Genomic DNA, 14,564 nt, shown 5'->3' with positions numbered 1-14,564 from the left:
CACAAAAAAACTGTGGGAGTGAGTAGCCTAACCCGCAGTTCTGCAATCATGTGATGATGCATTAACCCACTCTGATCTCATAGGACAGCTGTCAAAGTGATCGGCCTGGAGGGGGTGATTGCAGGACAACAGGCAGCAAAAAAATGGGAAAACCTAAAAATGAAATACAGAGTAATCCTAAATTCAATGTATCTACACCTTCCTAACCTCTTAGCTGTCATTATGTAGATCCTGTTTCAAATACATACACAATATATTACAGTGTCATGTAACTGTGTGTGTTGTGATTTCAGAACCTAAAAATGCCAAAAACTGGATCAGGGACCTCTAATGGGGTACCAACTGTATCAAACTGGCCTTATTATGCGGCCATGCATGCCGTTCTTGGTGGGAGGCCATCCATTGAGCCACCATCATTGGTCATGTCATACATGACATGTAAAACACAAGAACCACAAACAGTAAGTTGAGAGGAGCCTACTAGTAATGTTTTGTTTATTCACAACAGTATGTAACAGACCATGTACAATACACTGCCATTAATTATTGATTATTCTTGTTTTTCCCCCCGAACTCAAGGCCAGTGTAGAACGTCCCAATGAAGACCTGGCACCCACCACACCATCAACACCACCGGGCACGTCATTACAAGCTTGCAATCCAGGACCAAGCTCCAAATCCCCCCCCCCAAAAAAGGAAGTCGGATAAAATATTCGACTTTCTAAAAGAAGAGTTTGGCAAAGAACAGAAGAGGCACGAAGAAAGCGAGGCCAAAACGGAGCGGCTCTTGGTGATCCTTGAGAAGATGGTGGACAGAGAGCCAGGGATGTGATATCCCTGCAATGTTTCCTTTTATAAACGGTTCTATTGTATTTAATTAAGAACTCTGTGAAGTTCGTTTTTATTTTCCTGTTTTATGGAAATATTGGTATATTATTTTCACATTTTGTGACATATTATTTATTACTCTTATGTATTTTGGACCAATTTGAGTTTATTTTGTATGGAAGTAAATTATTATTTCACTCAAAGTGATTTGTAGTTTTCTTCTGTCTAACGATCACACAGTATGTCACATCAATATGAAATTAACCACCACGGTATTGCTCAAACAAACACGTTTATTGAATAGTAGTTGTACTTAAACAAATAATCATGACACACAGGTCAAATATGTACATTCACTTGTGAAGAATTCAGGACAAATACAGCTGCAGTAATGAATAGTGATCAAGAATAAGAGGAACAGAACTATTTACAAGTTGACCAAACTATCTGATGCAGGGCTTGTGCTTTGTCACATCAGTGAGGCGAGACGATCCCTTCCGGCATTCCCAGAGGTTTCATTTGGGTCAGAAAGTTCGGGAATTGGCAGCTGCGGGTACATTTGGTCCTCTGTTATATCCTGATCGGGTTCTAAGATGTCCCTGTTATCTATGCACACATTGTGCAGAAAGGCACAGGATGCAATTACTTGGGGTGCAAATGTGGGTCTAACTTCCAGAGCCTTGAACAGTGTCGACCTCCACCGTGTTTTCATGATCCCAAAAGCTCTCTCGATGACTGATCGTCCCTTAGAATGGTGGTGATTGAACCTTTTTTGCGTCCTGTCATTGGCAGGTTCCCTGTAAGGTGTGATGAGGCAGATTGGTGTCTCTAAACACGGGTAACCTCCATCACCCAACAGAAAGTACCCGCTTGGTGGATACCTTTGATCAGTATAAAAGGAGCTGCTCTTCAAAATCCGTGTGTCATGGACAGACCCTGGATATCCCACAAATATGTCCAAGAACCGCCCTGAGGAGTCACAAATGGCCTGCATGTTTATTGAATAGAAGCCTTTGTAGTTCAGGTAGTCCAATCTATGGTGTGTTGGGGGCTTAATACGGATATGGCATCCATCAATAGCACCTACAGCTGTGTTGAGGGCGGGTGTACCACATAGTTGTCCAAATTTGCAGGGCTTGGAAAGCATATGGCTTTTGGCAAGTTCTTCAAGATTAACTTGGCAACCCGATGGACAATTCTGTGGACGGTGGACCTGGGAACACTGAAGACCCGTGACACCACACGATAGGACAGACCGTGGGCCAGCCAGTACACGTAGATCAGGACCTCCAGTTCATGGCCCCAACCGTGGTCCTGTTCCCTCTTCAGCAACTCCTGCAGGGCCTGCATGGCCTTCCTGCTCAGCCTGAAGTCTTGGATGAGTTCAGACTCCACATTGAACCATAAGCGCAGGATGGGAACATGCCTGTCCAACCTACAGTAGCTTATGGGACGGCCACTCTTGAAAACAATAAACATTTTAGGCATATAGGTTGGCAAGGAAAAGAAAATGTCAGCTTTTCACTGTTTACTATGACTGAATGCATAATTAAAAAAGGTAGTAATGATCTATTTTACGTCTAATGACAACTTGTTTGAATTAAATTACTTAAGAACAAAGATGTGTGGGTGCTACAGGGAAGATTTGTTAACGATATTCCGTCAGCTTTATAAGTGTCATGTGTACTGTTTTTGCGTTTGTTTACTTTTCATCATGTGCCTTGTTAAACATCCCTGCTATATTTCATGAAATGGTAATAAGATACTAACGAGTAGGATGTCATTTATTTCTACACAATCATAGGGTATGTAAACGTGGGTTGTACGTTAACCCTTCCTGTATTTTGCCAAACACGTCATTTTTTAATGTGTGGACGTACCTCGTAATAAAGCATCAGGGCTGCACAGCGCCGAAGCAGTCTTCGGTTTAGCACATTTCTTCTCCGTTGTTTGTAGAGACGGATAAGAAGCGCCCGGACAAGCGGTAATGGCACGGATGTAGCTGGCATTTTTTTAACGTTGAACAGACTTTCCAACTCGAGTTGTTTACATGTGACGTAGGCCTATACGTCACTAAGGTCTACAGCCAATTAATATTACCGCCATCTCCTGGACAGGGGTGGAACCTTGCAAGTCTTGTCCAAACCATCTCCACTTTGCACTCCACTCACCAAGGGCACTTGCCTATGGAGGGACCTCACTGGAGGGTTCTCAGGGCCAAGTGAGAGGAATGGGATTGGGCCTTGGTCTTGTGCACAGGATGGTCGCAACGTATGGCCCACGTGTTAATCTCAAGGCCGCAGTGTGGGCCTGCAGGGACACGTAAAGCAGCATTCGTGTGATGAGACAGGCAGGAGAAAGAAAAGTGAGAGGCCATTGATCAGCCACTCTTTTTATATGGACCAGTGATGCTCAACCAGATCATGCCTCTTTGGGTGTGGTATCAGATATCTGATACCACCAGTATTAGATGACGGTGTTTGAAATTGCTAAATTTGTTAGTCGGTCAAACAAGTGAGAAATTGGCATAATGTTCATTACATGAGAATGTCCCTCCAATCGACAAGAAAACGAAAGGTGAGAACATTATTTTATATCATTTTACATTCAAAACTTCATGTTATTAGATTTTTTATGTGTACGTCTGGGAACCGACCAAAAAAACGGATGCAGTCATTCCGTCCATCCCAAAGTCCTGAGTTACTTGAACGAAGCAACAGTAACTGTTCAGAAGAATGTGGTCTTTATTGTTTTGTTTGGCTTACATGCTCTACACTAGTGTTCGGTTTGCTACTGAAGAAGTGCTGTAGTATTTGGGTTACTTAATTTTAAAAGTAACTCAGGCATGGTGTATTGCAAAAATAACTGCAAAAAAACAACCAAAAATCAGCACACGTATATCATAACCTCTTTTTTTACATTTCCCCCTTTGTTTTACATTGGTTTATTGTTCTTGTACAAGGTACACACCCCTCCCCATGCGCATCCTACCCTTCGCTGTTGATCAACTCAATATGCATATAATCTAACCCCCTTTATTTATTTCGGTGTTGCACATTTGGCTTAGAGCCGAGTATATATGGTAGGGAAAATATCTCCATGACAAGAAATTCAGAACCCTCGTACTCTGTACTTGAAATGGCACCACCGTATCTGTATTCAGTTGTACTTTTTAGTTGAATATAAGCACAACCACCCTTAAAATAACAGTAGCATCACAAATTATTATTATCATTATTATCATTAGGTCGTTATAGTAGTTTTTCCTGAGAAAAATGTTTCTTTGTAACGCGTTATTTCCAATACTGGTCCGTGGTAATATGCCAAATGTTGTTACAAATGCTTATGACACACTATGCTTTTCACTTTGCTATTTTTTGAGTCATTTTTGTCGATCTTAAGAGCCAAGAAGAGATCCGCAGGTTCGAGAGTGTTCTCCATTTGGGCCCCGGTGCTGTGGAATGCTCTGCCCCCTGAGATTCGATCTGCAACCTCAGTGGAAAAGTTTAAATCTAAGCTTAAAACACACTTCTATTCTATAGCATATGAATAACCTATATTTTATGTTGACAATATCTGTGTATTACTTGTTATTTCATCATCCATTGCAGCCTGGTCATCCTGGAAAGGGGATTACCTCATGTGCAGTCCCTTCTCAAGGTTTCTTCATTTTCTTCATGTTGACATTTTTGCGTTTTTCCTTGCCCTCATGTCGGTTTTTGATCAGGGGATGGTGTAATAATAGTCTGTGGTTTGCAATAATCTGCGGACTGTGCAGCCCTTTGAGACTCTTTGTGATTAAGGGATATACAAATAAACATGACTTGACTTGAATGGGAAAAAAAAGTCAGAAGGTCAACTGTAGCTGAGAGACGGGCACTGAAAAAGCTGCGGTCAATCATGGACAATTCATCACATCCACTACACAATATCATCTCCAAACGGAAGAGCAGCTTCAGCGACAGACTGCTGTCACAGTCTGGTTCCACGGACAGACTGAGGAGATCATTTCTTCCTCATGCCACTAGGCTCTTGAACTCCACCCGGGGGAGTAAAAGCCCACATTAATCATCACCCTCACATTTCACATTACCGTATTTTTATTACAGTGTGTATTTTATGCAGCACTATTTTAATACTCTATATCAACACGTTATATTGGGTTTTTATGTATTCAAGTCAGTCAAGTCAAGTCATGCTTATTTGTATAGCCCTTAATCACACGAGTCTCAAAGGGCTGCACGGATCAAAACTATTGCAAATTACTATTACAGACTATTATGACACATTCTATTTCTTTTATTTCATTATGATTTTATTTTCAACACAAGGATACTGCTGGAAGTGTGAATTTCCCTACGGGATTGAATAAAGTATCTGTCCGTCTATCTATCTATCCATCTATCTTTATTGACTGATTCAAATGTCAGGAACCAGGAACGGAGACGGGAACCCAATTGCGTTAGTTTCTCAGTTTTATTGAGAAGGAGACGGAAGCTGGCACCCACGATCCAGTGATCGTTGATTGTGGGGAGGAGGTCGCTCGGGACGCGGAAGTGGCACTTCTCTGGCGAGCGATAGCGGTGTCGAAGAGGGAAAAGCAGGTCGGGTTGTCGGGGCGCAGGAGCAGAGACGTGATCAACCGGAAGCAGGTCGAAGCCGGGAAACGTACAAGACTCAAAAAACAGGGAGTCAGGTTCGGAAGGCTTCCCTTAGCAGGAGCTGAAGGTTCGCAACGATAGGTCGGCTTCCTCTTGGAAGCCGGGGGTTTAAAAAGCGAGTGACAGCCAATCAGCTGTCCGGGCTGCTGGTGCCCATTAAGACGCCGCAGCTGCGCTTAACCGGCAATCATGACATTAAATAAAAGAGCCCCACTTGAGATTCAAATTTTTGTGCCATTTATTGCCTTTTGTTGAAAATCTTCAATATGTTTTTCTTACCTTGACTTTGAGTTTATGAAACATACAGTAGCTCAGGGGTCTAAACCCATGAAGGATGATCATTTGAGGCCGCCACCTTAATATGACAGTTAAAGCGACAGTGAGAATTATTTCCCACTGATGTCTGTTGTGCCACCGAAAACGAGTGCTAAAAACACAACGGAAAAAGACGATATACGGATTCTCAAAGTGACCATATTACTTTTGAAAAGAACAGAAATAAGAAAAGAAAAAAGAAAAAGAGGGGAAAAGGGGAAAAAAAGAAAAAGGATAAAAAGTAAAACTTTAAAAATTAAGAAAAAGGACAAAAATAAGAGAAAATTGGAAAAGAGAAATAAGACAAAAATACAACTCACGAAAAAGGAGAAAATTATTATTTTTTTGTTCCTTTTAATGTTCTTTCTTTTATTTTTGTTTTTTCCCTTTCTATTTGTTTTCCTTTTTCCCCTTTGTTTCGTTTCGTTTCTTCTTCTTTTCTTTTTATTCCTGTATTCCTTTTTTGCCTTTTTTTTTAAATTTCTTCTTCCCTATTCTTAATTTGTTTTTTAAAATATTTTTTTTTCCCTTTATTGTCTTTCTTTGAAGGCGGTTTCCATTTCATCAAACAGACTATTATGGCTAATACTGGCTATTGGCCGACAAAGGTGTCAATCGAAAGGGCAGAAGGTAGGTTTTGGAGCGAAACAAATAATCTCAAGAAGCAATTTCCAACGAAGCAGACACCTATGAAGGCGGATTTCTATTTATCTGTCCGCATTTTGGAGTAAATGTTTTACAAGGTTGGATACACTAGACTCTCTCTAATCTAAGGAGGCCATGGTAACATACTTTTAATGACTCTAAGGGATTAAGTTATATTTGGTTTAGAATCTACTTCAGTGGTTACCGATTCAGCCAGCAGCATTAATGTGTGTGGCACTGTCCTGTTATAATTTGTATCTTTATTGACTCCTGCGTGTGATTGATTGAACATGTTTACAAAGCAAATGCAAAAAAATAGACCTCATTACCTGCTATTCAATGGAAAAAGCTCTTTTGTCTCTAGAATACATTATTTATAGATCTGTACATGAAGGTTTCCGCTTTCAAATCCGAAGGCTCAGTAAACTCCCATTATTTGAACATCATTGTTTGAAGTTGTCTGCAGCACATGTAGTTAGGTACATACACTTAAACCATCACCACTACCAGTGCATAAAGCTATTATATTTTACAACGAATACAATTCAATATCTTTTTTAATTTGTAAAAATCAAACCTACAAAAAGAGGGTATCCTAAAAGAATCTGCCTATTTTCAATTGTGTTGTTATTGTTTTTTGAAGTAAAGATACTGCTTGAACCGCTTCAATTATCAGGATATGAATACTTTGCAGGTGAGGTGTACAGTTGAATGCATTTTGCCATAAAAAAGTTTAATTCCAAGCCACAAAAAATCTTCACAGGTTAAACAGATAATAAGAACATTAACCAACCCTCCCAGATAAACACAAACACATCCCCCAGAAAATACAATCCAGGTTAATCCATAGATAAGCAGGACATCCTCGGTCAGCCTATTGGCATATTTATTTGCCAACAACACGAGAACGTGAACATGGCTCTTATTCAACCTAATGCGGCAGCCATCTACAAATGCACAATACAATGAATGTGTGCCGACATCACACAATTGGAAACATCCTACCGTTATATCATGTCAACTCAAGCTAAGTCATGTTAATTTGTATAGCCCTTAATCACAAGGAGTCTCAAAGGGCCGCACGGATCACATATTATTGCAAACTACAGCCTATCATTACACCGTTCCCTGATCTAAAACCTACACGAGGGCAAGACAAAACTCACAAACCTCAACATGAAGAAACCTTGTGAAGGGGCCACACATGAGGTAATCCCCCTTCCAGGATGACCAAGCTGCAATGGATGTTGTAATAAAAAATAACACACAGATTGTCAACATGAAATATACATACCTGTCAACCTGTATGGTTTTGCGGTACAAAGTACGTTTATTATGCATTTTAAGATGTGTACAACGTACGAGGAAATCTGTACGGAAAAACGCAAATTTGTCAATTATGGATACCATCCGGTATACACAAATCAATCAAGTCAAACGAGTTCGCCGCGGAAGCCTCTATCTCGGTATCGTTATTTTTCGTTGCAAACAAAGCGAGCAGTTTGATGTAGTAAAAGGAAGTCAGTCTCTTTTTAGAGAACCGGCTTTTTCGGCTCAAATCATTAAAGAGAGCCGGCCTTCAAACGGCTCACTTGCTTTGATGCATTATATTACAAATTATTATGTTGCATAAAGAATTTAAGAAAAGAAGGAAGTATGAAATGAGAAAATGAAAAAATACAGGTTTGTGGTTATCCCTTTAATCATTATATTACCAACAATAATTTAATACAGAAAATGAATTAATAATTTGAATAAGAAAATGTATTATTCCACTTAATTATATTGACATGTATTTTTTCCTTCTACAGTGAACGTCCAAGCTACTTTTTTTTATAATAAACCTCGTTCATGTCAAGCAACTCAGCATCTCACAACAAAATGTTATTTAACAATATATATGATATAACGAAGCACATGTACAATATAAAATGTTAAAGTACATAAATTAACACGTTTGAAAAAAATAATATGGTGTAAGATTATTTAGTTTTTTGTAAGGGAAAATAAGACAGTTTGTAAGGGCATGGAGCCGAGGAGGTTGACAGGTATGAGTATAGGTCATTCATAAGCTGTAAAATATAAGTGATTTTCAAGCCTAGATTTAAACAGTTCCACTGAGGTTGCTGATCGAATCTTAGCGGGCAGAGCATTCCACAGGACCGGGGGCCGAATGGAGAAAACTCTCAAACCTGGAGATCTCTTCTTGGCTCTTGGGATCATTAGTAGACTAGCATTTTCAGAGCGAAGGCCCCGGACCAGAACATAGGGGGAAATTAAATCTGAAATATATGAAGGAGCAAGTCCATGCATGATTTTTTATACCACCAACAGAACCTTAAAATCACATCTTAAGCTAACAGGGAGCCGATTCAGGTTAGCTAAAATTGGGGTAATGTAATAAAACCTTCTTGTCTTAGTTAAAACCCTTGCTGCAACATTTTGTACCAGCTGAAGGCCCTTGATTTTGGACTTCGGGAGACCGGAGAGTAGTGCATTACAGTAATCGAGATGGGAGGTAACAAACGCTTGAATTATAATCTCCGTGTCGGACTGAGACAGAATAGGGTGAATTTTAGCTATGTTGGGAAGATGGAAAAAAGCTGTTCTAGTAATATTCTGAACGTGTGTTTGGAAGAACAGATTGGGATGAAATGTGACATCTAAATTTTTGACTGAGTCAGTCTGGATGATATTACATTTTTCAATGTTCAGAGCCGTGGAGTAGATCACGTGGGGCAGCTCTCAGGCAATGGGAGGTGACCAGCTGTTTGGGGGGCCGAGGCGGAGTCGACGCGCCATTCTTCCGGGAACGGGAGACCAATGGGAGCGGGCTGCGTCACGACCAGGCGGAGTCGACGCGCCATTCTTCCGGGACGGGAGACCAATGGGAGCCAGGCAAGGGGCGGACGAGATGCTTTGCTGAGCAACTCGGAAGAAGGAGGAGAGTCGTTTTTTAGAAGAAGAAGCGTGCAGAGATGTAGTGATTTGTGCGTTAGAAATAAATCCACTCGTGAGTGAAATGCTGGCTTCTGAGAACTTTCTATGCAGAAAAGAGCGCGCGAATTGTTTGGATGAGTGGTGATTGGGAAAGGTCACAAATTGGAGTCAGATGATTAATTGAAGTTTGTGTTGATTTAACAAGAAATTCCAACATTTTATGATGACCCCCGACGTGACTGCAAGAGAGGTAAAAGAAGTCCGGGAGTTCGAAAAAAAAAACACAAGAGTCTGGGACTCCGGATCTGGGATCCACGTCCACACCAGGTGATGACCTGATAAAGGAGACACGCGTCCGACTGTCTTTCCTCTTGGGCCCCACAGTGAAAACAAGGTAAGCAGAATCCTTTTAAAAATTCTGCCCATTGGCGACACTAAATCAAAAGAGGAAAGAGGAGCGGAACGGGCTAAAGAGTAATAGGGTAGGTTTAAAATCTGGGATTTACCTTCTAGAATAGTTTGAAACTATTCGTGGTTACGATACGGTTTAAAATCTGGGATTTACGTATCTGTGTGGAAGCTGTGTGAGTGTGAAGTAAAATTGTTTTGCAGAATGACGGACGTATGGTCTGAGATTAATGGTCATTATGCAAAGTTAGAAACGCAGCTAATTCGCGGGATCAAGAGTAAGAAAATTAAGAAGGAAAAGGAAAGTAAAATTTTGGCAGCTCTCCGAGAAATTAAGGAGAATCAGAGTCAAGGCGGATGGCGACAACGTAACAGACTTATGAAAGAAGTGAAACAATTGAAAAAATAAAAATAAAAAAAATAAATGGACGAGGCATTCACCAGTTGGAGGTCATAGCGACGGCCTTGGCAGTGATTACAAGGGAGGACAGTGATAAGAATGAGGAGGAAGAAAAGGGAGTATTTGAAAAGACGGAATGTTTGGGAGGCATCCATCCAAGGTTGCCGGATTCTCGACAGTATATCCTTGGGCCGCCGGCATATCCGGCGGCGCCACTCATGGCTCCGGTAATTACGCTGGGTGGAAGAAAACCAAAATTAAGGAGAAGAGGAATATGAAATTGTTATTAAAACGTTAATATAAAAATAATTTGCACGCAAGAGTACGTGATCAGAATAATTTCAAATAACCCAAAACTTTCAAGTTAGGATTATTAATGACTAGGCTGTTCTGTTCCAATCACTGAATGAGATGTGCTTTCTTTGATAAAAAAAATAAATTAAAAAAAAATAAAACACACACACACACACAAGAGTGATAATGAAATGCGAGGCAATGAGGGAATTTATTACTGATAAGTAGGTGTCATTCAACATTGAATTCATGAGAAAATATAGTTGAATAGAATGAGGGGAAATTAAAATTAAAAATTTTTTTACGTTAAGTTCAATTAGGCATTTTTATTTTATTTTTTTAGATTTTTGATGTTTAGGCAGTGTGATAGTTTAAAATTTGAATTTGAGCGTGTTAAATGTTGATATGTATATTTTGGGTAAATTAAGAAAACAATTTGTCTATAGAGAGAGAATTTTCAAAAGACAATGAGGAGCAGATTAATCGATCCTGAGAGGGATCATGGAAAAATTAAGAATAGGAGATTAATCGATCTTGAGGAAGATCATGGAAAATTTAAGAATATAATTGCTAAGATAATGTCTGCATTGTCATTTAACCTAGAGCAAACATCCCATTTTGTAAACATGACTGATTTAACAGGATTCTGATCTGCACTAAAAAGAAAATAAATGCTTTGGAAATCAAATGGACTGTTGAAAAGAACTGAAAATGGACAATATACTGGTCGCTGTGAGGGGGACACAGCTGAGAAAAAAATAAAATAAAAAAAAAAGAACCAAACAAAGACAATTACTCATCCATTGTCTGCGCCGCTTGTCAACAGCAGGGTCGTGGGGACACTGGAGCACATCCAGGCTGTCCTCGAACAGTGAGCAGGGGACACTCTGAACTGATTGCAGCCAGTTTCAAGAAAAAAAAAGGAAAAAAAAGAAAACCGACAACGACCAAGGTCAGTATTGCACTGATACGGATAAGGCACATGGACACATTTAAGCAGTGAATTATGAGTGAGCGTCACAATGGACTGAGCCAGACGTCCAAGGCCGTCAACGAGACGGGAAAACAAACAACACATGTCTGCTTTAAGTCTCATTAGGGTCTTGTTTAATTGACTAAGTGATTAGAAATCTGAGGAAGATTGATAAATTTGGAGTGTAAATGATTTTATTTTTAACACAGGAATACTGCTAAAATTGTATTTTTGATATGCTCTCCAGGAAACGTTGATATTTCTCTCCAGATGCAGGAGCATCAGGAGGATTTTGAAGGAAAATAGGTAACAGGAAAATACCTTTTGATTTTAACCGGTTGACAAAAGCACTAAGGATTTACATGGGTAAAAATTGTGCAATGAAAACCTAGCAACAAGAAATTCAGAATGCTGATATGCTAAACAGGAGATGTGAGCAAACGTCTACATTGAAATTTTTAATGAAAACATGCATGCAACAAGATTAGACACAATACTTTAGAGTAAACATGATATTAGGATTTGAAAGAGAATTAAAAATAAATAAAAAATAAACAAGCAAAGAAGAAAATGTTTACAAAAGTGATGCTTAAAGATTGGCCTAAAATGATAATGCATCGTTAAAAAGATAAATACAAATAAAAATAAAAAAGAGTGAATCATATGTTTTATTTGGCGAGGGCATCATTTAGAATGTGGATCAATTCAGGGACAGGAACCGTGCAAATCAGCCAAATTTGAGATTTAGAAACCAAAATATATCAACAATTCTGAAGAGGGAATTGATTAGAAAATATTCATTTGATAAAATGTTGTGATAACCTTGTTGAATAAAAATTTGATTTTGTTTTTTTTTGGATTGCCCACTGTCAGGATAGAATGCAGGGGACGTGCAGTGGAGGGTCTCCGCGGTTGTGCAGTTGGCCGCCAGGGTGGCGCTGTGGAGTTCTCGTCCGTCCTACACAGCCCTCAATGCTCAACCCACGTTGACATTTTTTATGTATTTTTCATGTATTTTCAAATTTCGACATTTCCATCATGACTCATTGTGATGGGTTTTGAACAGGTGGCATTAGCTCAGGAGGTAGAGCTTGGGATCAAGGGACCGCAGGTTCGAGTCCCGGCTACTCTGTGTTGTGTGTCGAGGTGTCCAGGGGCAAGACACTGAATCCCTAATGCCCCCAATAAGGTCGGCGCCTCCCATGGCGGCATGGCCGCTATTGGTGTGAGAGTGTGGCGTACGTCTTATTTGTTATGTCTATCGTGTGTGTATCTATCCTATCAGCTTTTTTTCCATGTGTTTGTGTTTGTCCTACTCGTTGGAAAAAAAGGCAAGGTAAATACTCACAAAACCTTAATGGAGCGCTTGTATGAAGCAATCAAAGGCCCTCACGAATTGGCAATTGTGAAGGTCCCGGGACACACGAAAGCCAACACCATGGTGGCGAAAGGTAATGAGAGGGCAGAAGCCCTTGCGAAGGAACTGGCCGGGTACATTCCACAGGGGGAGATGATGTTAGCATCCTCCGCTGTGGTTTGGGATGGCGAATCTCTGGATCTCCCAGTGGCCCCCGACACTGGATGAGATCATGGAGGCACAAGCTAAGTCGTTGCCCGAACAAAAATCAGTGTGGATCACGTCAAAAGCATCCAGGCGATCGGATGGTCTCTGGGTGGGCCCCAGGGGTCAGCCGGTCCTCCCGGAAGGACAACTCATGACCTAAGTGTTGTCTGAGGCCCATACAGTGGCGCATGTGGGGCCTCAGGCAATGCTTCCCAAACTCTGTCAATGGTGGCATCCAAAGTTACAAGAGGTGGTCTGGCAGTTCGTGGCGGCCTGTGACCTATGCCAAACTTTTAACGCCAGGCCGACATTGAAACCTAAACCAGGGGCATTCTGGCCTGGAGCTGAAATTGTCATTGACTTTACGGATATGATGGTAAGCGTTTCCTTCTGATCATTGTGGATTCATATTCACGTTGGCCAGAGGCTTATCCGTGTGCCAAGGAAGACACCACATCAGTGATTAAAGCTCTAGCGAATCATTATATCCCGACACATGGCTTTCCTGCATTGATTAGATCAGACAATGGTACTCATTTGAACAACAAAGCAATGGCCAAGGTTGAGGCCCTTTTGGGGCTGAAACATCGCTTTGGGTGTGTTTATCACCCCCAGAGCCAAGGCAAAGTGGAAAGATTCAATAGGACCTTGAAAGAGAAATTTGCGAAAATCATAGCTCGAACCAAAATGACATGGTTGCAAGCCTTGCCCTTGGCACTCCTAGTTGTCCGCCAAACTATCTATAAAATGACGGGCTTTGCCCCGTATGAATTATTGACTGGTTGCCTCATGCCTGGCCCTGCCTCCACTTTGGTGCCACCAGCCGATCCTCTAAAATGTCAAATGACTCAATAAGTTACCTTAATAGGTTGCGGGGTGGAGTGCAAGAGAAATATCCCCAGTGTTACAGTCACAGCTGGCCCGCAAATTGAAACAGACTAGCAAGCATTTTGTGTCGTTTTCCTTTATGGTCCCTGGCCTGAGTACTGTATGTGTGTGCAGTTTTACTGCTCTTTTGTTCCGTTACTTTTAATTTCATCACTCAGGATGTAAAGCCATGCATGCAGCAAATCTATATGTACTCATCTACTCACATGCTAGTTCAGGAGTGGCGAACACGTGGCTCTAGAGCCGCATGCCAATAAGAATGCGGCTCTTTGCCTCATCATATTTTCTATATACTGTGGCTGTTTGCCTTGTTTCATGTTTATTTAAAAAAAAATTGTGTGTATTGAGGGTGGACACTTTCCTTGAAATAAACACAAGGAAAATACTTGTTGTAATGTAAGTGTGTTATGGGAAATATGTTTTTATTTGTGTGTGTTTGTGTGTGTCTTTCTGTCAGGGCAGGTTAGTGCGTGGTGTGGCCAAATACTTATTTAGATATGATTTATGGCATCACGGTTGGAGATATCGTACACATAAATCCTACAGGCTACAGGTCCTCGCTTCAAAGTTTCACTATTTTGCAAGTTAGTGCCCGGTCACACAGCCGTTTGCGTCTGTATCGAGGCTGAATCACGGCCAGAAATTTCT

General features: G+C 40.7%; 1 long non-coding RNA gene across 2 annotated transcripts in view; it reads left to right on the top strand.

Annotated features, from left to right (window-relative positions):
• The first annotated feature begins 9,413 nt into the window (after positions 1 to 9,413).
• The window catches only part of LOC148363410 (uncharacterized), a 6,386-nt gene continuing 1,235 nt past the window's right edge, over positions 9,414 to 14,564 (top strand). Inside the window, exons 1-4 of one of the 2 annotated variants that reach the window (XR_015851000.1) lie at positions 9,414 to 9,783; positions 11,318 to 11,443; positions 11,712 to 11,770; positions 12,338 to 14,564. The exon at positions 12,338 to 14,564 is cut by the window's right edge and continues 1,235 nt beyond it. This is a non-coding gene — a long non-coding RNA (uncharacterized LOC148363410). The remainder of the gene's footprint in view (positions 9,784 to 11,317; positions 11,444 to 11,711; positions 11,771 to 12,337) is intronic. The other variant, XR_015850999.1, reaches the window with a different exon arrangement.

This window comes from Urocampus carinirostris, chromosome 7 (genome assembly GCF_059441175.1).
Source record: "Urocampus carinirostris isolate Australia breed hairy pipefish chromosome 7, RoL_Ucar_1.0, whole genome shotgun sequence".
Taxonomy (NCBI): Eukaryota; Metazoa; Chordata; class Actinopteri; order Syngnathiformes; family Syngnathidae; genus Urocampus; species Urocampus carinirostris.
The sequence above is the reverse complement of the archived record's forward strand: the minus strand, read 5'-3'. Positions and strand labels throughout refer to the sequence as shown.